Source organism: Hipposideros armiger, unplaced genomic scaffold (assembly GCF_001890085.2).
Source record: "Hipposideros armiger isolate ML-2016 unplaced genomic scaffold, ASM189008v1 scaffold_422, whole genome shotgun sequence".
NCBI classification, from domain to species: domain Eukaryota; kingdom Metazoa; phylum Chordata; class Mammalia; order Chiroptera; family Hipposideridae; genus Hipposideros; species Hipposideros armiger.
In genome coordinates this window covers 1,385,503-1,410,379 of record NW_017731772.1, presented here as the reverse complement: position 1 = coordinate 1,410,379, position 24,877 = coordinate 1,385,503, and the positions used below count along the sequence as shown (strand labels likewise).

Sequence of the window (24,877 nt, the reverse complement as noted above, 5' to 3'; positions counted from 1 at the left end):
TCTCTCTCTCTCTCTCTCTCTCTCTCTCTCACACACACACACACACACACACACACACACACACACACACACACGCAACTTCCAGACCCCACAACAGAAAACCTTCAGAGGAGACGCCACGCCTTTCCTGTTTCTCTCTTCTATCTCCAACTTGTCCATAGAAAAATATCCGAGCATCGTGATGGCTGTAACATAATACAGGCTAAATGCGGAAACTGCAATGCTGAGGCTGAAATAGACACCACATCCTTAACTCAATCTCATTGAATTTAAAACAACATAAGAAAGGGAAGGACAAAGACAAATCATACTGGGGAGAATGGTCGCCTAAGTAAACCACTGAGTTTGGTTGGTCTGTCTTTTGTCAGTTTAGGCCCAGGCTCTGCCAGTGCTGTCAATGTAGTTTTGTTGGAAATTATCATTGTCTACATAAACAAGGCATATCTTTTCGCAGCACACACACACACACACACACACACACACACACACACACACACACACACACACAAATGCTTTCTGGCTTTTCTAGTGCTCTGTCCCTGACAGAAACTGAAAGGTTTTGAGGACCGAGTGACTTAAAGGGGAAATGCTGTGATTCCCTAAAATGAGGGCATTACAGTACTGCCTTTTCTCTTACTTTTAGCATCTGAGACTTCAAACACAAACTGAGGTAAATAGAAGTCAAGGAGCCAGGGCAACCCCTAGCAAGGGTTCAAACTAGATCAAAATCAAATGGCACGCTGCACCATGTCTTCTGCATGACTGATACTGCAATCGATCTGCAGCGGTTCATTTTCTCTCTGGAATCCCTGCCTACTGAGAACAAATGCAAACACATGTGGAACCAATAGGAAGCAGACTAAGGGCTTTAAGAGTTCTGCACCAACCTGTGTCAGAGAGCTCTCACTTAGCAGATGGGGCAATTAATAAAAGAGTCAAGCGGTATGACTCTGTCAAGGTGCCTTTAAGTGCTAACAATCCGCTTTTGTCTTCCTACTGTAGCGTACAGATGGATTCCGATTCAGAATAAGAACTGTATTGTGCCCCAGTTGACTCTTGTACAGTGTCCCAGTATTAACAGAGGGCCAGGTGTCCTACGTCTCCCATTTTAAAGACAAACATGATACTGATTCTTTCTCCCTGCTAGCATTTTAAGTGCTGATGTGACCACTAATCTGGGGGAAATACAACTTCATAAGTAACTCAGCCTTTCCCAAATATCTGAAAAGGAAGGATTTGCCATCAAAGAGTGGCCTGCTTGTGCACACACCTTGCTGCCCATTGATTCTAATCACAAATATATATAATGCTTGCCATTCAGTCAACAGCTAGGGTTTTCTAAACTCACTTAAGGCTGGACCTCTAACAGGTGCTACTTTAGTTTTTAAGAGGTAGAAATTGAGGTGTCAGGGCCACAAATGGTCAGAGGAGGTCACGGGGTTCTTTATGCAAATGAGAGCCCTGGTGTTCTGGTGAATTCCCAGCTTAGTCTACTGCATTCTGCCACAGTCCTCACCCCTGCCCCTGCTGGCTCCTTCAGTCACTGCCATCACAGACCATAACCACTTTTCTTCCTCTCTGAACCAGGCCCTGAACAGCGGAACCAGGTCCCAAGACAGCTGCATGAACCTGAGAACGTGCTCTGCTGCCCAAACCGAATGCCAACCCAGACATGCCTGGTTTGCTCCTAGTTTCAATGCCAATCTCCCAAAATCCTTTTGCCATAGACATTCAAACACCATAAGGAAAAGAATACATTAGATGTTCCACTGATTGTGTCCTCTTTGTGATGTATGAGATATTTGTGATGCATGAGATAGACTCCAGGTGGTCACTGGCTGCCCAGGGGCCTCTCTTGGAATGCTCCCTTTACTCATCATTCAATGGAACTGGCATCTGGAATAGGCAGATAAAAATAAACCTCACCTCCTCAGACAGTTTAGTAGAGATCACAGAGTGCTCACTGGGCTTGTTGTTTGTTGTTGCTGCTGTTGTGATGTTAGCGGGAGTGGGCTTCCCGTGTGGGCTGAAGGTCAAGCATTGATTTACTTTGCTAAAATTAAAATGAAAAATTTAATTAAATTTCACAAACATGTCTTGAGCTCCAACTCTACCTGGTTCCAAACTTCAGTTTTAATGCCAATTCAAGTAAGTTTTTAAGCTGACGGGAAATTTCTAGCTTATTTTGTCCAACAACCTAATTTAGAGGTGAACGCCAGAGAAGCCAAGCAATTTGGGAAAAGTCATAAATCTAGAGACAGAGCCAGAGTGTGAGGCCAAGCTCAGGTCTCTTAACTAGACCCAAAGACTCTAGTGCTCTTTCTTCCATATTACCCATTCCATCTCTTAGCAGATGATGCTCTACGTTTTTGTTTTTTGCCCTAAATCTTACCCTTAGACCCTGGGGGTGCTTTGGGGGAATAAGGAGAAGGAAAACACTCTGTTCACTCTTCATTCAAAAAATGCTAAGAATAACTCATTCCCAGTTGTTCTGACAGAATACTATCCAGTTTTTCCTCAGTTGAGGAGGAGGTAGGAAGCAGAAACATCAACTATGTTGAGGCAAGAGATCACATCTATTCATAAAAGATGCCATGACAAAACAGTATTTCCACAAGAAGAGTAATATAGTCGTTTAGCTTATCTAACAGGTAAAATTCTCTCTTGAAAATTATTCATTATCCAATCCCTGCCCTAATCAATGGCTCTCTACAATTTTCAGAAGCAACTTCCAGCACCTTAGCTTAGCACTCTATTCATACATGGAATAATTTCTGCTTCCCACCCTAGCCTCCTCACCTGTACCAGAAGTACTTAATATACCAAACCCTGTCCTCTTCTTCTTCTATAACAGAGTTCAGACGAGGCTCATAAATTAGAAACTACATTTCCCAGCATCCTCAGTAGCTAGGTATGACATGTGATTAAGTGCTCGTGATGTGAGCAGAAGGTCTGTGCTTTAAATCAACAGATATGGCTCTTCCATGATCTTTTCCCCTTCACATGACCTGGAACAAAGTGGGAAAACAGCTTCAGCCTATTAAATGAGACAATATCCAAAGAAGTAGTGAATCAATGAATAGAAGGAACCTGGGTCCTTGAATAAATCACATAGAACAGAGTTGCTTGCCCGCCTAGACCATCCAGATTATTACATCACGGAGAAGTAACATTGTATTTATTAAAGCCGTTTTATGTTTAAGTCTCCTTGATACGACAGCCTAGCCTTTACCCTAACTAATACATACCCTTTTCTCATAGGTTGGGTTTCCTAGGAATCAGAATCTGAGACTCTTACATATGTACGAGGTTTGCTGGACAGGGCTCTCAATATTATGGTGGATAATGGCAGCAGGATTTGGCAAAGGAAGAATTTGAACCACACACAGTGGTAACAGAGCCACAGATTATTCTAGAGGAAGCTCTGAGTCTGAAATGCCCTTTCTTATTGAGGTAGGAAGACTAGACCCTTGTATCTCCACGTTCGCCAATCATTACATGCAGGATGCACCTGGGGAAGAAAGGGGCCTATGAGTAAGGATGCTGTCTTCGGCAAAGGAAAATACCTAACTAGGGTTTCAGTTGAGAGCCTACAGACACCATGTACAGCAGGTGGGGATATGCACGTCAGCCCTGTAGGTGAATCTGAGTAACACGTCCACTTCAGTCCACCCCTGGCATCTCTCAGACCCACTTAATTCATATAATAACTTCTTAGAGCAGCAAATCCTGGATTCTGGGTAGTCTCTCTTATTAAGGAAACTTACAAGAAGAAGTGAACAAACTTCAGCCACAACCACTGTAGCTGGCTTCAGCATTGGAAGTGATTCTCATTGTAACTTCCTCTATTGTTTTCTAAATTCCCCTCATATTTAGCTAACACCTCTACTGGTCTAGATAGTTAACACACTAAGATGACTCAGAATTTCATCCCTAAAATGTCTGAGTCCCTGGTTTCCAGGCTCTTCTCAGACTTTCACTACAGCACTTGTCCTCCCCTGGGCAAGGGAGGACCAAGAGACGCTCCATGGATTCATGTGGGATACAGTTTTACACATTCCTTATATCCCTACCTCCACCTGATGATTACAGACTATTATTCCTGGGAAGATGGTGACTCCTTTTTTTGCCTATCGCTTAGCACCAGGAGCCCTAGATGTGAATTATAGTCTAAAGTTTAATGGGACTTTTGCTGGAATTGTTCGCTCTTGAAAACCAGTAATTCTAAACACAGAGATCCCAGAGTGGTGTAGAGGAAAAGTGTAAATTTCCCAAGTGGGTTACTGTGAGTGACAATCAGAGAATCCACTTCCTCTTCCACTCATATCTTCCTTGGCTCGTGTATTCTTCCTGTTGCAAACAAAACAACATGTCATCATCACTGATGAGAGTAGACAGTGCATCCTAGAGGATGGTGCTGTATCCTTACCAGATATCATCTCTAAACTAGTGCTTCCTTTGCACTAGGCCAATCTGTATGTCTATCGGGTTGGCAGCTTCTGGGTATGGTAAGTGACAGAACCAGTGGATTCCATGGCCACATCCCACCACATGACTTCCTTTGCTGAAAAGTGTCCCTTGGTCTGACATGGTATTATATAGGAGTGTTTGTTGGTGCACCAAACACTGTAGTGATGACTAGGTCAAACTCACACCTGAATTATGTGACATTTCTAGTCAAGATAAATGGTGTCCATTCCAGGGTAGTAGGGTTCCAATGTAATCAACATGCCACCAATCTCCTCAAAGAATGGTGCTATGTCAGCACGGAACATTGGTCTTTATTGCTGACACACTGGATACTAGCCAGAAGGAGCTAGGTCAGCCTTGGTGAGTGGGAGTCCATGTATTACTACTCCATCATGTAACCACTGCGTTGATGAGAGAGCTGGCTGATGTCCTTTTGTCTATTTATTGGGTCTTCGGAAAAGTCATGATGCATGTTTGCAAGAGATGGCATTGGTTCACTAGTTCATTTTTGGAAGTACTGGAGTCATTCGCATCTATGTTATTGCTATGTCATTTGACAGCTGACAAATGAAGTTCTAGCTTCATTCTAAAAAAAATTGAGCGATTTGGTTGAGTTTTGGAGATTTTACAACACATTGAAGATGGAAGACTAAACTGTGCATTTTTGCCATATTTTACTGTTTTACTTCCATTAAGGGAAGAATGCGCATCAAGCTTGTGAAAAGTTGCATAAAGTTTACAGTGACAATGCTCTACAAGAACATCAGCACCAACCATGGTTCACGAAATTCCATGCTGGTGGTTTTTATCTCAATGACACTACTCCGTCAAGGAGGCCCACCGAGGTTGATGATGACAAAATAAAGGCATTGATTGAGTCAAACCCACATTACACGACACAAAAGATTGCAGAAACATTGAACATCCATCATTCAAGTGTTCACAACCACTTGAAGAAGCTGTAATACGTAAGCAAGCTCAATATTTGGGTTCCTCATGAACTAAAGAAGTTCATTTGACGGCACGTATAAACATCTGCAATATGCTCGTTAAACGTGAGGAAAACGATACTGTTTTGAAGCGACTGAAAACTGGTGATGAGAAGCGGATTGTTTACAACAGTGTGGTGTGCAAACGATCTTGGTTCCAATGTGATGATTCGCTTCAAATGACATCGAAAGCAGACATTCATCAGAGGAAGGTTATGCTCTGTGTGGTGGGATTTTAAAGGTGTCATGTTTTTCAAGCTCCTACCAAGGAACCAAACAATCAATTCCAATGTGTACTGTCGGCAATTGGGCTGTTTGAACAAATCCATCAACCAGAAATGTCCAGAGCTTGTTAATTGTAAAGGAGTTGTGTTCCATTGCGACAACGTAAGACCACACACAAGTCTGATCACCCGTCAAAAATTATTGGAGCTTGGATGGGATGTGTTGCCACACCCACCATACTCACCTGACCTTGCGCCGTCAGACTGCCACTTGTTTCGCTCTCTTCGAAACTCCTTGCGTGGTATAACGTTCAATTCAAATGAGGCTATAAATCAGCACCTTGTTCAGTTTTTCGCAAATAAAGACAGGTCTTTCTATGAACGAGGAATTATGAAGCTCACTGAAAGATGGCAAAAGGTTATCGAACAAAACGGGCAATATATCATTGATTGATCTTTGTTCTCTATATAAATAAATGACCTTTGAAAAACATACACAAAATACGTCATGACTTTTCCAGAGACCCAATAGTTCTTTACTGTTTCTTCTATGGTGGCTGCTTTCTGGAGGGTTGAACATGTGATACAGAGAAGTTACTCTTTGTACTTCATTTCATAGCCATACACATGCCTCTCCTTCTGAGCATTTTGTGTCCTAGCTAATATTTTTCTTTCCAGGCCCCTGATCAACCAACCAACCCATTCACCACTACCCATGACTTCGTATCTATTTACTATCTTACACCACTTCTATCACCACACAAAACAGATGAGCAGGTACACCATTAGGCACTCTGCTCATTGGTTTCTTCTCACTATGGCCCCAGTGAGGCCTTCCCTGAATGGGACTACAATGCAGCCACAGCCCATTTTTCACTTGCACATCCCATTTTGAGCTGACCCATACATGAACCAAGACGACCTTTTTTTCCTCCTCTTTCAGTTTCTGCTGTGTACCTGGCATTTCCTTCAGGGCTCCAGATCTGGAGACGGGGCAAAGGAGTTGGCTGAACTCAGCCCTGTGATCATCCTTTCTTTATTTCTTTTGATTGTGTAGACTGAGCAATACTCTTGTTGGCCCTCCATCTATTTTGCCCCTAGGGCCACTGTATTCTATTAACTATCTCTGTAACTTCCTTCCCCACCAAGCTGACGTTCTCATCTTGCCACTCACTATAGAAATATCATCGCTTATTCGAGTGTCACCGCCTAGGCTCTGTCACTTGGAATTCTATCATCTTCACTGCTATCGGTAAATCCAGCTTTCTAACAGCATCCCCTACCATCAGCCACCACTGAGTTTCTCAGTGATGCCAGAGCCTGTCCAACCAGCATATTCCTGATCACTTACGTAAATGGGGTGTCCACCAGGGCCTCCTGCACAACATGTTAAGCTGATAAGTCTGCCAGCCTCATGTAGGATTTCCATTTGAGCATACTCACTTCTCTGAGCTTTTCGATCCCTTCGTGTGTTTTTTTTATAGAAATGTTATTGGGGAACAGTGTGTTTTTCCAGGACCCATCAGCTCCAAGTCAAGTAGCTGTCTTCAATAGAGTTGTGGAGGGCACAGCTCCTTGGCCCATGTGGGGATCGAACCAGCAACCTTGGTGTTATGAGCAATGTGCACTAATTACCTGAGCTAACCGGCTGCCCTGACTCCAAGTCGAGTGGTTGTTTTAAGTCTAGTTGTGTGTGGAGGGCGCAGCTCCACGGCCCATGTGGGAATCGAACCAGCAACCATGGTGTTATCAGCCTGTGCTCTATCCACCTGAACTAACTGGCCGCCCCTCGATCCCTTCTTATGTCATGTGCCATGGAACACCAGCTGTGACAGGTGTGGTGAGCAAGATTAGACAGAGGGAGAAGTTGGACGGTGGTACAGCTGCAAGACTTCAGAAGCAGAGACTTCAGGAGATAGTACTGGGAGCTCTTGAAATAGGATGGATGTTCAGAATTGCCCACCTTGCCGTAAAGGGAGCTGTCCTTTATACCTCTGTGTCTTGATGCATACTGTCCCAGGGGAAGCGGCATGAGAATGGACAAGGCAGCTCCTTTGGGTTGAGACAATTCCAAAAAGGGGTTCCGCTAAGATCTTATAGCCATCAACACTCCCAGCGGCTGGGAGAATGTGTGTTTCAATCCCAAAGGGGAGTCTGGGCTAAACCCCACAGCACCCTCTACACCAGTGTCCACTACACTATGCTCTAAGACAGTCTCTAACATCATGCCAAAATTATTCTCTCCTGACTGCACATGTTGCTTTCCCATCTCAGCTGTTACACATATCGCTAACTCAAACTTATTCTTCAAAATAGCTCAAGGACCTTCACTTCTGTCTTCCCTGACCTCCCTTAGTCTACTCTGCTTTACTGCCTCTCCTTTGTCACTCCCATAGTAAATTTTTGTTATCATTTTATCACATTATACTGAAAGAATGATTTAAACCCACACTAAATAGGAAACACCTTGAGGGAAGGGACAATGTCTTATTCTCCTGATGTTGACATGTTGCCTGGCATAGAACAGGCATTCATCCAATGTGATTTATTAAAAGTGTGAGTCAATGAATGAGTTAATAACTTAATGAATGTTCACACACGCTCTCATTTTATTTCCAAAAAGAATGTGAGGCAGCCAAGTTCCAAAAAATCCAACATACTGCAGCTTATGGAATAGTAGCTCAAAATATGCAAAACCTGGCAGAAATGCATGTCTCACTCTATGGAATGGCACACTATTGGGGTATAAATATGAAACTTGGAAAAACCCTCATTTCAATGCTACAGATACCCAGATTGGTGACAGCAGGGTATCTTCTCACAGGGACAAGAGATCCCAGCCAATAGCACTTTCAAGAATGTGCAAGCAAAGAGTTAACAGTCTCACAGCTGCCTTTCATTGGAGGTGTTAATGAGGTGACAGGGGGAAAGATTTTAAAATAAAATTGCCTTCACTCATTCCAGTTAAATTCCAGTACAATGGAAAGACATGAACCTCCCTCCATTTATCCTCTCTCCCTACCCGCATTCTAATGAAGTCTGACCTTAACTCTGTGGTTGCATGCCTTAAAACGGTCCACTAAGAATTTGGAACTGTCCACTTGGTTTCCAAACCTCAGGTTGCCTTGGGGAAGTTACTCAAATTTGGTTACCAGAGATACTCGGGTTAGGAAAAAAGATTCAAAGAATAATGTGTGGTGAGACAGAGCTGGGATGTCATCTGTGCGAGCAATCAGAAACCGGGACATGCAGTCATTCCAATGTACTTTCTGCTTGTTTATTTAAAAATTCTCTGTTTCTGTGGCATGAATCAGAAGTAAAGGACAATATTTTAGAAGGAAAGAATCCCAAAGACACAGGCCTGACAGTCTTTGAAAAAGGTCTCCAACATAGCCAAAAGACAAGATCGCCATTCCAGCCGCAAGTTTCAACTTCCCACAGTACCCCCATCCTAGAGATAAAAGGATTCTGCAGGAGGTAGTACATATTGCCCAGGGCACCGATGATTTAAATTTCTGAGGAAACTGCTTCCAGGAAGAGGTGGGTTGACCTCACTATGATACAAAGAGAAGGCCACAGTCTAAGGATTCAGAGAGACATGTTTATTGGAATTGGGCAAGCAATTCACCTAACTGACGCTCAAGGTTCTCATCTGTAAAGTAAGGCTAATGATCCTACCTCAATAGATTATTGCAAAGCTTAAATGTGATAAGATGCAGGCAATATTTAGCACGACATAAGATGATGAAGATGATGATGATGATGGAGGAGGAGGAACATGTGCCTAGGAATTCTCTATTCATGATAGAATGCACATGCCATTTGTGTGTATAATACTAAAATAATCTCATTGTACTATGAGTAGAAAAGGAGGCTATGTACTTGACTTTCTCAGGACTAGCTAAAAACAAATATGAAGAGAAATCCTAGTCGTTCAACCAGGATGCTTCACTCTTGTTGAGAAACTATTTAATCTCCCTGCTTAGTTTCCTTATCAATAAAACGGGGCTTTTAAGATCTACCTGATAGGGTTTGATGATATTTAAACGAGTTAGCAAATATAAAGCAACTAGCACAGTCCCTGGCTCATAAAAAGAGTGTTATTGTATGACTGTTCTTGGCTTTTTAAATCACTCTCTGTCTCATATATCTTGCTCTTTATATCGGGATGTTACTGAAGAAGCTCCTATTTAGGAGAAAAGAAAAAAAAGTACTCCAGTTATTTACTAATTATTTGTTTTAGTGACAAATAGCCTTCAATATGACCCCTACTTTCAAGTGAACAGATTCACATTTCTTGAAAAATGTGTATACCAGCACCTCACTAACATATGATAAATAAAATTTTCTCATGGTCATCTAAAATGTTGTAGAGGTTAAAAATAGGCCAGGGCAGCAGCTATGCAAATAATACTTAAGCACACTTTAACAGTGGACCTAGATTGCTGAGAGGAAAGTTGTAAGAGGCCTCTAGGCCAGGATTTACTTTTCCACTTACACAAAGCAAACAGCCAAAAAAAAAAATCCATTAAAACCTTAGACTAGCAAAGAACATTATTTTTTAAAAAGATCAATACATCAGAAAAAACATGTCATATTTTAGTTTAATATTAAAAATAGAAGTTCTGTACCTTCTGCTAATTTCTTTCTGTGAACCTAAATATGTTCTAAAAAATAAATTCTTTAAAAAAATAAAAGGAGAACTGGGTCAGTTTGGGCATATTTCACAAGGAAAATATAACTTTAAATTTGTTTTATTTTTTTGCAACAAAATGAAATGTTATATAAATGCATTTAATGATAAACAGTACACTTAAAAATAATGAGCATTTGAAAAACATTTGTACACCTAATATTTTATTTTGTCCTCACAACACTCTTCTGAAACAGATAAGTCGAGCTTTGTATTCCTCCATCTTAATACAACTAGGACTCAGGAAGATTAATAATAAGACCAAAATGACTACAAAGTACTAGGAAATTCAAAATTTCTATCCAAAACTCCTTACTTCTTACTCTAGCATATTATGTTGTATTTCAAAGATAAGGAATATCTTACAAGGAATTGGCTACAAACATGTTGGAAGGGCTAGAAAAGCAAAATAGGAGAGAAGCAACACAAGTATAACATGATGAGTATTCTTGTGGTTAAAGTTATTGGAAGGAGAAAAGAAGGAATGAGACTGAAAGAGGGACGAGATGTTCTTAGCGTCTGGTGAGAGATCTTGGTGCCAAATCACCATCCAAATATATGGTTTCTCAAGGAAACTCAATACCCACATCTTGTGACATTTAACCCAGCCTCTTTATTGATTTTTGTGTTAAAGTGAAAATACAAAAAAAAAAATCAAAACACAATAACATAGCAACAGAGCATATACAAGATGTCAAGGCATTCCCGAGAAATATAATCATCTGTGGCCTCTGGCCCCAGCTTGGTTCTACAATTCCATTTGCTCCCCTGAGCTAAATGTGGCAGGCCTAAACTGGGAAAGAGAACTGGGTCTCATCAAAGCACTTCAGGAAAGTGGGGCTCCCTGGATGTACCCTATTTCAGGAGCTCCCTGACCTAGGAGCAATGCAATGTTGGAGTCCTGAATGTTCTTACTGAACCATAAAACTGAAATACAAATATGCATGGATGTTAACTCAAGCATAGCATTCAATACTCAAGCACAACCTGAGATAAAAATTGTAGCCACAATGTCAAATAACTGGGATTTGAACAGTTATAATTAATATTTATTGAGCTTACTATTTGCCAAATACTTTGTTTTTGTGGTTATACATACATCTCATTTAATCCTCACCCAAACCATACGTGGTAGTGACTTTTACTATTCCCATTTTAAAGATGGGGAAATTGAAGCTACAGGTTAAGTGTGTTACCCAAGGCCACACAAGTAATGAATGATATGAACCCAGGCTGTTTAATTCTAGAAACTCACTCATAACCATTGCTGTTTTCTTCCGTGTCATTGGTGCTATTTTCCCAATTCCTGTTCTAAACCCCTCAGTCCTTCTGGACATATGAAAGATGTGCTGTTGTTTGGCCAAAGAAAGTCACAAAGTGTATAAGCCACAATTTTCTTCCTGTTTATATTATACTCATAGGCATCCTGTCAATTATAGTTCTTTACACCAAGCAGTGAGTTCCTTTTTTTTTTTTTGCACAAACTGCATAATTTTTCCCAAAATGTACATGGCATATCGCCGGTGCAATTGACTTATATAGTAACTATCACTTTATGCATTTTGTTTTGTTTTGTTGTTGGCTATTATTTCTCCTAAAAGAACCCAGTCCAAACGCATCATTATACTGCTGACCTAGAAGTTTGAATTGGGGAATTAAGAATATCATTTAAAAATGTACCTGGTATCAACTTAGGACTTCATAAAAAGACACTAATATAAAACTAGAAAAAGGATAAAATAGGATACTAAGCTGAAATTCCAGGGTTCAATTGATTTCAACCAGCTTCATGGAGTTTTTGGGGGTTTGTTTTTTTGTTTTTTGCTTGTTCGCTTTGTTCTCTCCATGTATGTTTGTTTATACCTTTAAAAAGGTGATCCATTTCCCAACCTTTTGTTATCCAAAAGGATCCCTAATTCCAACCCAAGGTCATTACAGTGGCAATTAATATTGCATTCTGCCAATGAACTTGTTAATTACAAATTATTACATTCTCCAAGCATAGCTGATGGACATAAATTTGGAGAAATAGTATGAGGAAAGGAAAGAGAAATTTAGCAATGGCAACATACCATCTTCCATTTGATATGGGACATTTGCAAAAACAAGATAAGTAAGCTAACCAGAATTTCAACACCTTCTAGGTGTTAGGAACTTTCACCTTTATTACTAATGTGCAAGTCCTCTTCTTTCACCTCCTAAACCCTTGCCAGCACTGAGACCTACACTGCAGCAATTGGGAAGCTACTATCCCGCTCTTGAAAGATAATCACCATTTGCACAGTTAAGTGTTTGGCACAGCCATGGATTCAGGAGCACTGAAGGGCTCTGAAATCGTAATATTTTAATCATTACTTTTTTAAACATATGCTTACATTGCATTTTCCAGCTAAGGAGGGGTCTCAGCTGTCATCCATATCTCACTCTCAAAGCAAAGTTCTAAGGCCAACTTGGCAGCTTTGAGCGATTCGGTCGATCTGGAAATCTTTCAGCTCCCTAGTTAGCATTCTTCATGTCCAAATCCAGGTGCCAAAACTTTTACCGAGCGATAGAGCTGCTGCTTAACTGCCTCTCTCACCTGCTACTGTCACTGAGATATAACTACTACTATGTTTAGAGCTACTTCAGGAAGAGAATTGTCAAGCCATATGTTGCAAAGTGACTGTTCCATGTCCCTTAGCTGTTTCAGTTAGTGCAACTGTGCAATTTCTCGCTCAGCAGAAGCTCTAAGCCCATTAGATGGATCAGTTAAACCAGAAATTTAGCTCAGGACTAACAGCACATTAGGGTAATCCATATACCTAGAGTGACCATGCACTCGCTTTGCCTGAGACAGTTCTGGTCTGTACTGACTGTCAAAGTATTAATTATCAACAGTGTCCACTTCTACTCACAAAGTTGTACTAGTTTGGGTAACAATATGGTCACTCTGATTATACCTATAAAAGATTATACCTATAAAAGAACAGGATTAGCATATCTTAAGCTAAACATCGATACTGACAAGCTGCATAGCTCACCTCACCTGCTCCCTGGCAGTTTCCAGCCATTGTACTGTTAAAGCTTCAAACTATAACATATTTTGTTATATCTAGCATCTGTCAGAGTCTGACACCAAGGACAGTAATGTTGTATTTTTTTGAGATGGATAATGTCAAATCGGAAGGTATACTGTTCACTCATACAATTCGAACGTATTTATTGTCTCTAGTTTTTGCAGACTCTATGCTAGGACCGGGGGATGTACCACAAAGCAGATAAATTACTGCCCTCAAGGAGACAGCAGTCTCATTGGAAAGACTGATTTAAGATGTAATTTTAGTAATAGAGGTGGTATAACATCATGTACTCTAGGAGTATGCAGAAGGGCCAACTAACCCAGCCTTGAGAAATGTAGGGAGACTTCTTGGGAAATGTGACATTTTCCAAGGAAATGGGATAGATGAAGGCTCTCTTCTATATTTTATGTACAAATATTCTTAGCAAACCATAAAAGTGAAGTACGAATATTCATGGGAGAACATTAACAGAACTGAAAGTCTCCAGCGTGACTATAATTAAGGAAGGAAGGATGAAGGACAAGGCTGGTAGAGGGCATGTAGAGGAGCCCAGAGAAGGCCACGTTTGTCACAATGACACTGGGTCTTATCCCGGGGCAATGGAGAACAGGAACCGGGCCTTTCATAGAAAATGACTTGCTCAGATTCGACTTCACAATGATCACTCTAGCAACAATATTATGTCTATATGAAATCATGAAGTATTTTTTTATTCTTAGGAAGAGAAGGGGACATCACTTTTGTGTTTTATTTGAATGTGTTGATTTGTCTACGGAGAACATTCTACTTGAGAAAGTCAACCATGACTCAATAGTGAGGCACTCTAGCTTCCGTTACTAGTTCCAGGGTTTAATTTGCTGGTGTCCTTGGCCAAACCACACTAGGCTTACTTGGACCTCAATTTCCTTGTCTATAAAATGTAGATTGTTGTATTCACCTTTCATATAGGGTGATGTGAGGAACCGCTATTGAAAAGCAGCCAACTTAGAGGGAAAAAAGTGTTGCGGAAATGCTTAATAAGTCCAAATAACAGCCAAGAAAGATGAAATGTATGTGTGAAAAGTTCAAGTGTGCAGTGGAAGGGTTTCAACTATAAGAATTAAAGATCTGGAGGCTCATTTTTGCTAGGGCTGTTTGTCCCAGCTAAACCTGAGGCTGGGGTGACAGTCTGACTCACCAATTAGGAAATGACAATCTAAAACCAACTCTGCTCAAAGGCGTGTCCCTACACCTAGACTTGGGTTTACTTTCTTAAGAGCCTTTCCCTAAATCTGCTGAGTCCAGCCCACAACTTATAAAATCACACTCTGAAACTAATCTCTGGAGGAAAATAATTTGTCATTGAAATGATTAAAAAGTAAAAGAACTGGATGCAAAAATATGAGAGATCATTGAAACTCTCCATTACCCTCTTCAGATACTGCAAAACACCTAACTCTTTAAATTTCAATGAGTTATTGATAATAGCCATCATTCATTAAGAGCTGGTTATGTGCAAAGTGCTATTCTAAAGATCTTGTGAACATTAACTCATTTGTTATAGAGTTATATTATTTCCTATTATATCTTATTTCTTAATACTTGACTTCGGAGAAGGTAAGTATTGCCCATTTATAAAGCAACAGAGCTTGCTTTATAACTCAGCTGGTACAAATCTAAGTTTATGCTCATTGCCTCTACATTGCTGTGCTAAAAACTATTAAATGGCCTATCTATCACACTGCCTTCTTGCTGCAATCCCACTTTCTCAACCCAACCCAACCCTGCTGCTCATATCATCACTGGCATGTGAAGTTGCTGTTTCCAAAATGAGAGTCATTCAAGATAGGAAGGTTAATTTATTTTAGTGGATATGTGTCAGTGACACTATTTTTAAAAAGTACATCATGACAACTTGCACATCACACAAAATCCCTTCATTGGGTCATGCCAATATGACCCTAAAAAGAAGTGATCTGTCCCTCTGTACATGTTCCATCAAGACACCTGTCAGCAGTCAATGGTTCACATCAGCATAATAAACAAAATAAAAGAAATCCAGGTGCTTTTCTAAGAAGAAGACCTAACATCAGAGAATAGAAATATCATTGAAATAAGCCCCTTTCAAGTAGAGATTGGTAAATCCTACAGTTTCTTCTTGTCATACCACAAATCAAAAAATTGGTTTTGACGGTTGTATCAAGGAGTGCTTTTTACATCAACAGTATGCTGAGTTTTTTTCTTTTTTTTTTTTTTTAAAGATTTTATTGGGGAATTGGGGGAGGGGAACAGTGCTGGGGAATCGGGGAAGGGGAACAGACAAGTTGTTGTCGTTTTGTTCTTCAGTCTAGTTCTGGAGGACGTCTCTTCACTGGCCCATGTTGGTATTATCATTGCGCTCTTCCCAGGTGAGTCAGATGGGTCACCGGCCTCTGGGTGGCTGCTCATGACGGCTCTTGGCAGCTCACACAGGCTGCCGGCTGCTCACGCTGGCTGCTGGCCACTCACAGTACCTCACGGCAGCTCACTGCAGCAGGAGCTGCAGCCTACGCCGTCGCCGGCTACTTACTGCAGACCAGCTTCAAGTCGAGTTATTGTTCACTATCTTAGCTGTAGAGGGCAGTGTCACTGGCCCTCATGTGACAGTGAATCCCTTATGTGGGATCTGAACCGGGGCCTGCTGCTCAGAGCTGGCGTCCCAAGCCAGCTCTTAACCAATGTGCCACTGGGCCAGCCCAGTATGCTGAGTTTTAAACCTGAGCTACACGCAAGTTCTGAGATTATACCTCACAGATTCTACAAAAGCATGATTCACATTTATTTTAAAATATATTTCTTAAATTATTCTAACACAATTTTAAAACTGTACACATATTCAAATATATGCACTCTCTCCCTCTTTCTCTCTCTCTCATTCACACACACACACACATCCATGCTGAACTCATTTATATATCCAGCTGCCTATATAACATCAGTCTTAACCATAATGTGTGCAAAATCAAACTCTTTCGCACCCTGCCCCCACACCTGTTCCACCTACAGTCCTCTACAATTCAATAGGGGCAATCTATCCATACAGTGGCTTAGCGTTTTTCCTGACTCATCTCTTCCCTCACATTTCACATCCAAATTCCCCGTCAAATGACCACTTCACATCACCTCCACTGCCCTCATCCTGTACAAGTCACCAGCATCTCTCATTTGGAGTATTTCAATAGCTCCCTAATTGGTCTTCCTTCATCTCATCTTTCTCTGTTACACTCTATTCTCACCCCAGCAGGCAGAGTGATGCTTTTAAACTAATTCAGACTGTCTTTACCCAAAGGAATCTATAGATTTAATGTAATCCCTATCAAAATACCAAAGGCATTTTTTTCACAGAACTAAAACAAATAATCCTAAAATTTATATGAAACCACAAAAGACCCCAAATAGCCATGGCAATCTTGAGAAAGAAGAACAAAGTTGGAGATATTATTCTACCTGATATCAAACTACACTACCAGGCCATAATAATCAAAACAGCATGGTATTAGCATAAAAACAGACACGCAGATCAATGGAACAGAATAGAGAGCCTAGAAATAAACCCACGCCTAAATGGCCAATTAATCTCTGACAAAAGAGATGAGAATATACAATGGGGTAAAGACAGTCTATTCAATAAATGGGAAAACTGGACAGATATATGCAATAAAATGAAATTGGACCACCTTCTTACACCATATATAAGAATAAACTCAAAATGGATTAAAGACTTAAATATAAGACCCAAAACCATAGAACTCCTAGAAGAAAACATAAGCAGTAAACTCGCTGACATTGCTCTTAGTAATCTTTTTTCCAATATATCTCCTCAGGCAAGAGAAACAAAAGAAAACATAAACAAATGGGACTACATCAAACTATGTACAGCAAAGGAAACCACCAACAAAAAGAAAACACAGCCTACTGATGGGAGAAAATATTCACCAATGATACATCTGATAAAGGGTTAATATCCAAAATTTATAAAGAACTCATACAACACCAGAAAAACAAAACAAAAAATCCAATTAAAAAATAGGCAGAGGACCTGAACAGACATTTCTCCAAAGAGGACATACAGATGACCTATAGATGATCAATGTCATTAATCACCAGAGAAATTCCAATTAAAACCACAGTGAGATATCACCTCACACTCGTCAGAATAGCTATCATCAGTAAATCGACAAAAAACAAGTGTTGGTGTGGATGCGGAGAAGAAGGAACCTTCGTACACTGTTGGTGAAATTGCAAATTGGTGCAGCCACTATGGAAAATAGTTTGAAAGTTCCTCAAAAAATTAAAAACAGAGCTACCTTATGACCCAGCAATTCCACTTGTGGGTATTTATCCAAAGAAATCCAAAACACCAACTGAAAAGATATATGCACCCCTATGTTCATTGCAGCACTATTTACAATAGCCAAGATATGGAAACAACCCAAGTGCCCACCAATAGATGATTGGATAAAGAAATTGTGGTATATTTAATACAATGGAGTATTACTCTGCTATAAAAAAATGAAATCTTACCATTTGCAACAACATGAATGGAATGCTAAGTTAAATAAGTCAGACTGAGAAAGACAAATCCCATATGATCTCATTTATATGTGGAATATAAAAAACAAAATAAATGAACAAACAAAACAGAAACAGACTCATAGATACATAAAATAAACTGATGGTTGTCAGAGGAAAGGGCAGTTGGGGAGCTGGGTGAAAAAGGTGAAGGAATTAAGAAATACAAATTCGTAGTTACATAGTAGTCACAGGGATGTAAAGTACAGCATAGAGAATATAGTCAGTAATGTTGCAATGACTATCCATGGTGCCATAGACTAATACTAGACTAATTGGGGATTCACTGCACAAATTATATAAATGTCTAACCAGTATATTGTACACCTGAAATTAATATAAAATAAGATTGAATGTCAATTGTGCTTCTTGGCATTTACCCAAATAAGCTGAAACTTATGTTCACATAAAAACCTGCACACAAATGTTTGTAGTACATTTATTCATAATTGCCAAAACTTGGAAGCAACCCAGATGTCCCTCAGTAGGTGAGTGGATAACTACACTGTGGTACATACAGACAATAGAACATTATTCAGCACTTTAAAGAGATGCTCTGTCAAGCCATGAAAATACATGGAGGAACTTAAATGTATATTACTAAGTAAAAGAAGCCAGTCTGAAAAGACTACATAGTATATGATTCCAGCTTTATGACATTTAAGAAAAAGCAAAACTATGGAGACAAGAAAAAGATCAACGGTTGCCAGGGGTAAGTGCGGAGGGAGGGATGAATAGACAGAGTACAGAGGATTTTTTGGGCAATGAAACTACAGAGGTTGCCAAAAAAATGTATACACATTTTAAAAAGGAAAAAAAAACTGTATTAAAACTACACTGGTGGTAACCATTTTGAGCACCTCTTGTAATTGCAGAAGTGAAACATGACTTGTATTCATCTTTTGTTATCGGTACATATTGAGTATTACAATTTTAATATAGATTTTTTTCCTTTCTTAAAATGTGTATACATGGTTTTGGCACCCTCTGTATTCTGTATGACTTTATAAGGGTGAATACATGACATCACAAATTCGTCAAAACCCATAGAATGTACATTATATGAATTCTAATGGAAACTGTGGGCTCTATTTGATAATGCTATATCAATATAGGTTCAACAATTATAACAAATGTATCACTCTGGTGGGGGTGTCGATAATGGAGGAGGCAGGGGTATATGAGAAATTGTACCTTCTGCTCAGCTTTGCTGTGAACCTAAAACCATTCTAAAAAACAAAGTCTATTTAAAAAAAAAAATGAGGAACAGGGGCAAACTAAGGATAACGCCCAGATTTTTGGCCTGAGCACCTGGGAGAATGGTGGTGACACCAGTGTGCTGGGGATATTGGAGGAGAGGCAAGTATTTGGGAGCAGGGCAAGAGTTCCATTTTGTAAAGTACTCTACAAATTTTAACCCTTTGAAGACCAAGACCAAGAACACGTCATAATTATGAGATGCCAAATTTACTTTTGTCTAGACTTTGAAATAACATATATCCTTCTATCTTTGTATATATATTTGAATTGCCCTAAGTTCCTCTGTATATCTACACAGATAAGTATGCTCTGGTAGAGATCACCTAACTGGCCAAGATGTGCTCACATTAAGAAGGAAACCCAGACTAGGGCAAGAAATGGAATGTGAGAGGTGAAGTTGTGAGTTCCATGCTATCATCCTTGTACCAAACTCCAGACTAAACCTGGGACGAGGCGATATACACAGAAGTCCCCAGAGAGATGTAAGGGCCTGAGGGCAGAGATACTTACTGTCCCTCTCCTGATTGGGACCCAAACTGGTGAAGGGCTCTGTTGTCTCAGGACAGTAAACTACAAATAATCTAGAAGGGCACTGGCATGCTCCCACACATTCATCATCACGCCAAAGTCGTTTGATCAACAAAATGTTTCCCAAGTGCCAGAGAAAGACACAATGACCGGGAGAAGGGAGAGAGAGAGGGGCGAGGCGAGAGCAGCTCAGCCTAGAGAGGCCTTATAGTCAGTACTCAAAATTGAGGGACCAGGGTGAGCAAGCAGATAAGGACACCAATATCTCAGGGTAACTAGTGTGACTGGTAGACTATTTCCCCACCCTGACTAAGCACTATCTAAGCACCCAGGAGATACATAGCACAACCCCATGAAGAAAAAAGAAGGCCCTGAATTATCAGAAATTTGTGTCAAGCCTCCTGGAGTAATAGGAGGCTTGATGTACCAAAATAAGTACAGCAATTGTAAAAAAGAGTTACAGTTTTTGCACCCTGATTATATGGAAAGGCTTATATACACTATGTATAAATGGTTTTATTAGCCACTGAAAGATGTAGTTCTCTGTTTTGATTGATAAGAAATGTGAGCAGCTCCTCTCTCAAATTATTTATGATTCAGCTTCAAAACAAAACTTTCCTACTGCTCTTCTCTCAGTCTTCTAGCTCATTTTCTTTGAAGCATATCTTGAGAATTGCAAGGTGATTTTTTTTAAGTTTGATCTATAACTACTTATCCATGCAAATAAAGATTTACTTAACACACTGCAACCAAAATAAAACAGATAGAAGCAGGATGCTGAAGTAGGTATAAGACTGGCCCTGTCATCTAACTGCTGATTTAAGTATTTATGTCCATAAAAACAAGTTCATGTATTTCATCAATTGGCTTTTTAATAATTGCTATGCATTTAAACATAAAATACCTTAAAAAGCACTTTTAATAATTTTATATATTTTATAAATTGGAATGGTTTGAAAATCACAGTTCAAGAATGTACAGATACTGGGGCGAGCCAAGTGGCATGATGGTTAAGAACTGGCTTGGGACGCCAGAGGGCCCCGGTTCGGATCCCACATATGAGGGCCAGTGACACTGCCCTCCTTTAAAAAAAAAAAAAAACACAAAAAATGCACAGATACTGAAAATATTTACAAGCTACTATTCTACATGATATACACATTTTCATTTTTTAATATTCTGGCAAATGTCTATCTATGCCATTATTTATACATACTAGCTTAATACTAATATTAATACTTAATAAAATGTCTATATATGTCATTATTTATACATACTAGCTTAATACTAATACCTATTTGGTTTTTTTAATTGTGGCAAGAGTACTTAACATGAGATCTACCTTCCTCACAAATTTTGAGTGTATAATACATTAATGCGGACTCCTAGGTCTGACAATCAAGTTTGTGAACTTTGTTGCAGCGATGTTGCTAACCTTTTTTTGATATCAGAGGGATTATTCATTATGAATTTGTACCAACTGGACAAACAGTTAACCAAGTTTACTATTTGGAAGTGCTGAAAAGGCTGTGTGAAAAAGTTAGACAACCTGAACTTTTCACCAACAATTCATGGCTTTTGCATCACGACAATGCACCAGCTCACATGGCACTGTCTGTGAGGGAGGTTTTAGCCAGTAAACAAATAACTGTATTGGAACACACCCCCTACTCACCTGACCTGGTCCCCAGTGACTTCTTTCTTTACCCAAAGATAAAGGAAATAGTGAAAGAAAGACATTTTTATGACATTCAGGACATCAAGGGTAATACAATGAAAGCTCTGATGGCCATTCCAGAAAGAGTTCCAAAATTTCTTTGAAGGGTGGACTAGGTGCATAGCTTCCCAAGGGGAGTACTTCAAAGATGACCGTAGTGATATTCAGCAGTGAGGTATACAGCACTTTTTCTAGGATGAGTTCGTGAACTTAATTATTTGACTTTCGTAAATCAATCTCTCTCTCTCTCTCTCTCTCTCTCTCTCTCTCTCTCTCTCTCTCTGTCTCTCTCTCTCCCATTCCTCCCTCAAACCTCAGAATTATATATCTATGTTCCTACTTGATAACCACTTAAATGTCTAATATATATTTCAAATTTAACACGATTAAAAGGGAACTTCTAGTCTCCTCCAAAAATTGTTTCATATCCATGATCTTCACCATATAGGTTGATAATAATTCATGCCAAAAATATTGGAATCATCCCTAATTCCTCTTTTACCCTGGCCGCTCATATCCAACCTGTCAGGAAATCCTGTCAGCTTTACTAGCAAACTATTGGGCTGTCGGAAAAGTCATGACGCATTTTTGCAACGAAAAACATAGAAAAAATACGTCATGACTTTTCTGACAACCCAATATTTCTATCCAGAATCTCACTTCCTCCATTGCCACCACCTGAGCCACCATCGTCTCTCCTGCATTACTACCACAGCCTCCTAACATGTTTCCCTGATTTCTGCCCTTTCTAACTTCAGTCTATTTTCAGCACAGCATTCAGAATCACACTTTTGAAAACAGATCCAATTGTGTCCCTTCTTTGCTCAAAACCTTGCAGTGCTTCCCCCATTTCACTCTCAATGTATGACCTACGAGGCTGTATATAACCCGCATTGCCTTCCCTACCTCACTTGCTTCACTCCAGCCACACTGGAAGCTCCCCCCCACACTCCCACCCTAGGACCTTGCTCCACCTATGGACTCTGCTTGGGAAGCTCTTCCCTTGATATCACTGGGCTAACTTCCTAACACCTTAAGTGTTTGATTCCACATCACCTTGATTCTACATTGAGGCCCTCCCTGATTATCCTATCTTATCCACTAAACTTCTCAGCCCTCTGCATTCCTAATCTGCATTACATTGATCTAATGTTTTTGTTTTTCCACCTTTTAATTTATGTATTTATCTTTTCTTAATTTTTTCTCATTCCCCTGCTGGCATGGTAAGACCCTAGAGAAGAGGGTCTAGTTCTACAAGCTTCCTGATGAATCTCAACCATCTAGAGCAGAGCACAGAGTGTGGAGTCAATAAACTAGCTGAATGGATAAAACAATTTAATGACATAGTTTAACACAATAAATATTAACTTTCTTCTCCCTTCGTTGTCTCATGAAGGGTTGGGCTATTTGCCAAGGAGAGCACTGAAGAATTCTTAAACCTCCTTGAGTAGCTACAAGAGCAGAATCTAGAAGCCTCTTCATTCCTGAGCAAGCAAGACTTTGGGACAAATCAGATATCTAGCTTCAGTATCTGTTAAAACATTTCACATTTTACTGAAATAACAAAATGTTTGATAATTTGACAAGTGGTTGGGGGTCACAAGCATTCTAATATATTTTTTTAATGGTAAGTTTCTAATACCTATCAACATTGTAAATACATATATACCCTTTGACTCATCGACTACACATGTAGAAAATTTTCCTACAGTCATATTCACATATTTATCAAGAAGATTGTACAAGAATATTCTTTCCAATATTATTTTAATGACAAAAGATTGGAAACAACCTAACTATCCATTGGTAGGAGACTAATTCAATAAGTTATAAGATACTTGCAATGTAATATTCTGCAGTCATTAACGAGAATAAGGCAGACCTATATGTACACCTATGAATTAGTATCCTTGTCAAAAACACAAGGCACAAAGCACTATATATCAAAGGCTACTATCTATACTATACAAAAGATAGATACAAATGGAATATCTCTGGAGAACTAAATAAAAATACTGGTAATAACTGCTACCTTAAGGGAGGGAAATCGGGCTCTGGGGAGCAGTACTGTAATGAAGACCTTTGCACTGTGTACCCTCCTGCACCATTTGAATCTTTTACCAAATGGAAATGCTACTTCTTTGAATTAATAACTTCAAAAACTCACATCTCCCATGAATACAAATTATTTTGGAGAGTCATTCATTCCTGGAAGGGTCTTTGGGTCAATATATACTTTTTCAAATGTATCCTCTCAGTTTCTGTAAAACTAATCCTGATGTGGTTTATTTCTATTACCTACGAAGTACATGTCATTGGAATGGAAGTGATTTATTATTTTCACCTTCACTATTTTTAGTTTGCAAATGTGATGTTGACCCTGGTGTTTCTGCTATTAACAATGACCTTGATGATCAGGATGTGGTCTAGAGCACACTGGACAGGTCAGGAGCCCCTCTCGGACAGCAGGGCCCTCCTTTTCTAGTCACTCTTTCTAGTCTCCTGCGAAAAAAAGAAAATCAAAACATGAGCATGTCAAGACAGCACGCTTCAGAAGTATAGGAATTGCTCAGAATCGCTCTGGGGGTTGAGATGTCGTGGATTCTAATCTTTCTTTCCGGGCCTCCGGTGATCTCACTCAAAATTCTCCTGATCCTGCCTGGGCCTCTGGTTTCCTGTTTGCAAAGCAAAAAGTTTGCACCTCCTAAGCTCACACAAACACTGTAAGGTAATGAACGTAATTACCAAACATGATACACACAACTATTTCTCAATCTCAACAACAAATGTGCCAAAACAGTAGCAGGAAACCACAAGTCTTAGAAAACAAAGCTAAAAAAAAAAACCTTAAAGGTCAAGAATTACAGCATTGACTCCCACTCACTTTAGCCTTTGCTTTCTCAAAGGATGATGTCACTGAAAGACTGTGGATTTGGAATCTCACCAGTCAAAGTGTAGACCACTAAACTGAGAATCCCTTTAAACCAGGGACTGAGTATCATTTCTGTTGTGTCTGCAGTGCCTCCAGTATACCTCAGAAATTCTCACCAGGCCACTTTAGTCATGTACGTGGCTTTCATAACCACCTCTCCATAGAGTCTCATATTTTTTTTTTTAAGATTTTATTGGGGAATTGGGGGAGGGGAATCAGGGGAAGGGGAACAGCCAAGTTGCTGTCCTTTTGTTCTTCAGTCTAGTTGTGGAGGACGTTGCTTCACTGGCCCAAGCTGGCACCATCATTGTGCTTTTCCCAGGCGAGGCAGATCAATCTCCAGTATCTGGACAGCCGCTCACTGTGGCTGCTGGCCACTCACGCTGGCTGCTGGCCACTCACGCTGGCTGCTGGC

The 24,877-nt window shown here is 39.9% G+C and overlaps 1 long non-coding RNA gene across 3 annotated transcripts in view; it reads right to left on the bottom strand.

The window, feature by feature from the left end:
* LOC109394394 (uncharacterized) overlaps window positions 1–24,877 on the bottom strand; it is a 95,545-nt gene that overhangs the window by 22,811 nt on the left and 47,857 nt on the right. For 2 of the 3 annotated variants that reach the window (XR_002126434.1, XR_002126436.1), the window contains exons 1-2: window positions 2,800–3,074; window positions 1,927–2,053 (exon numbers count right to left, since the gene is read on the bottom strand). This is a non-coding gene — a long non-coding RNA (uncharacterized LOC109394394). Of the gene's footprint in view, window positions 1–1,926; window positions 2,054–2,799; window positions 3,075–24,877 lie in introns of those variants that run through there. The other variant, XR_002126435.1, reaches the window with a different exon arrangement.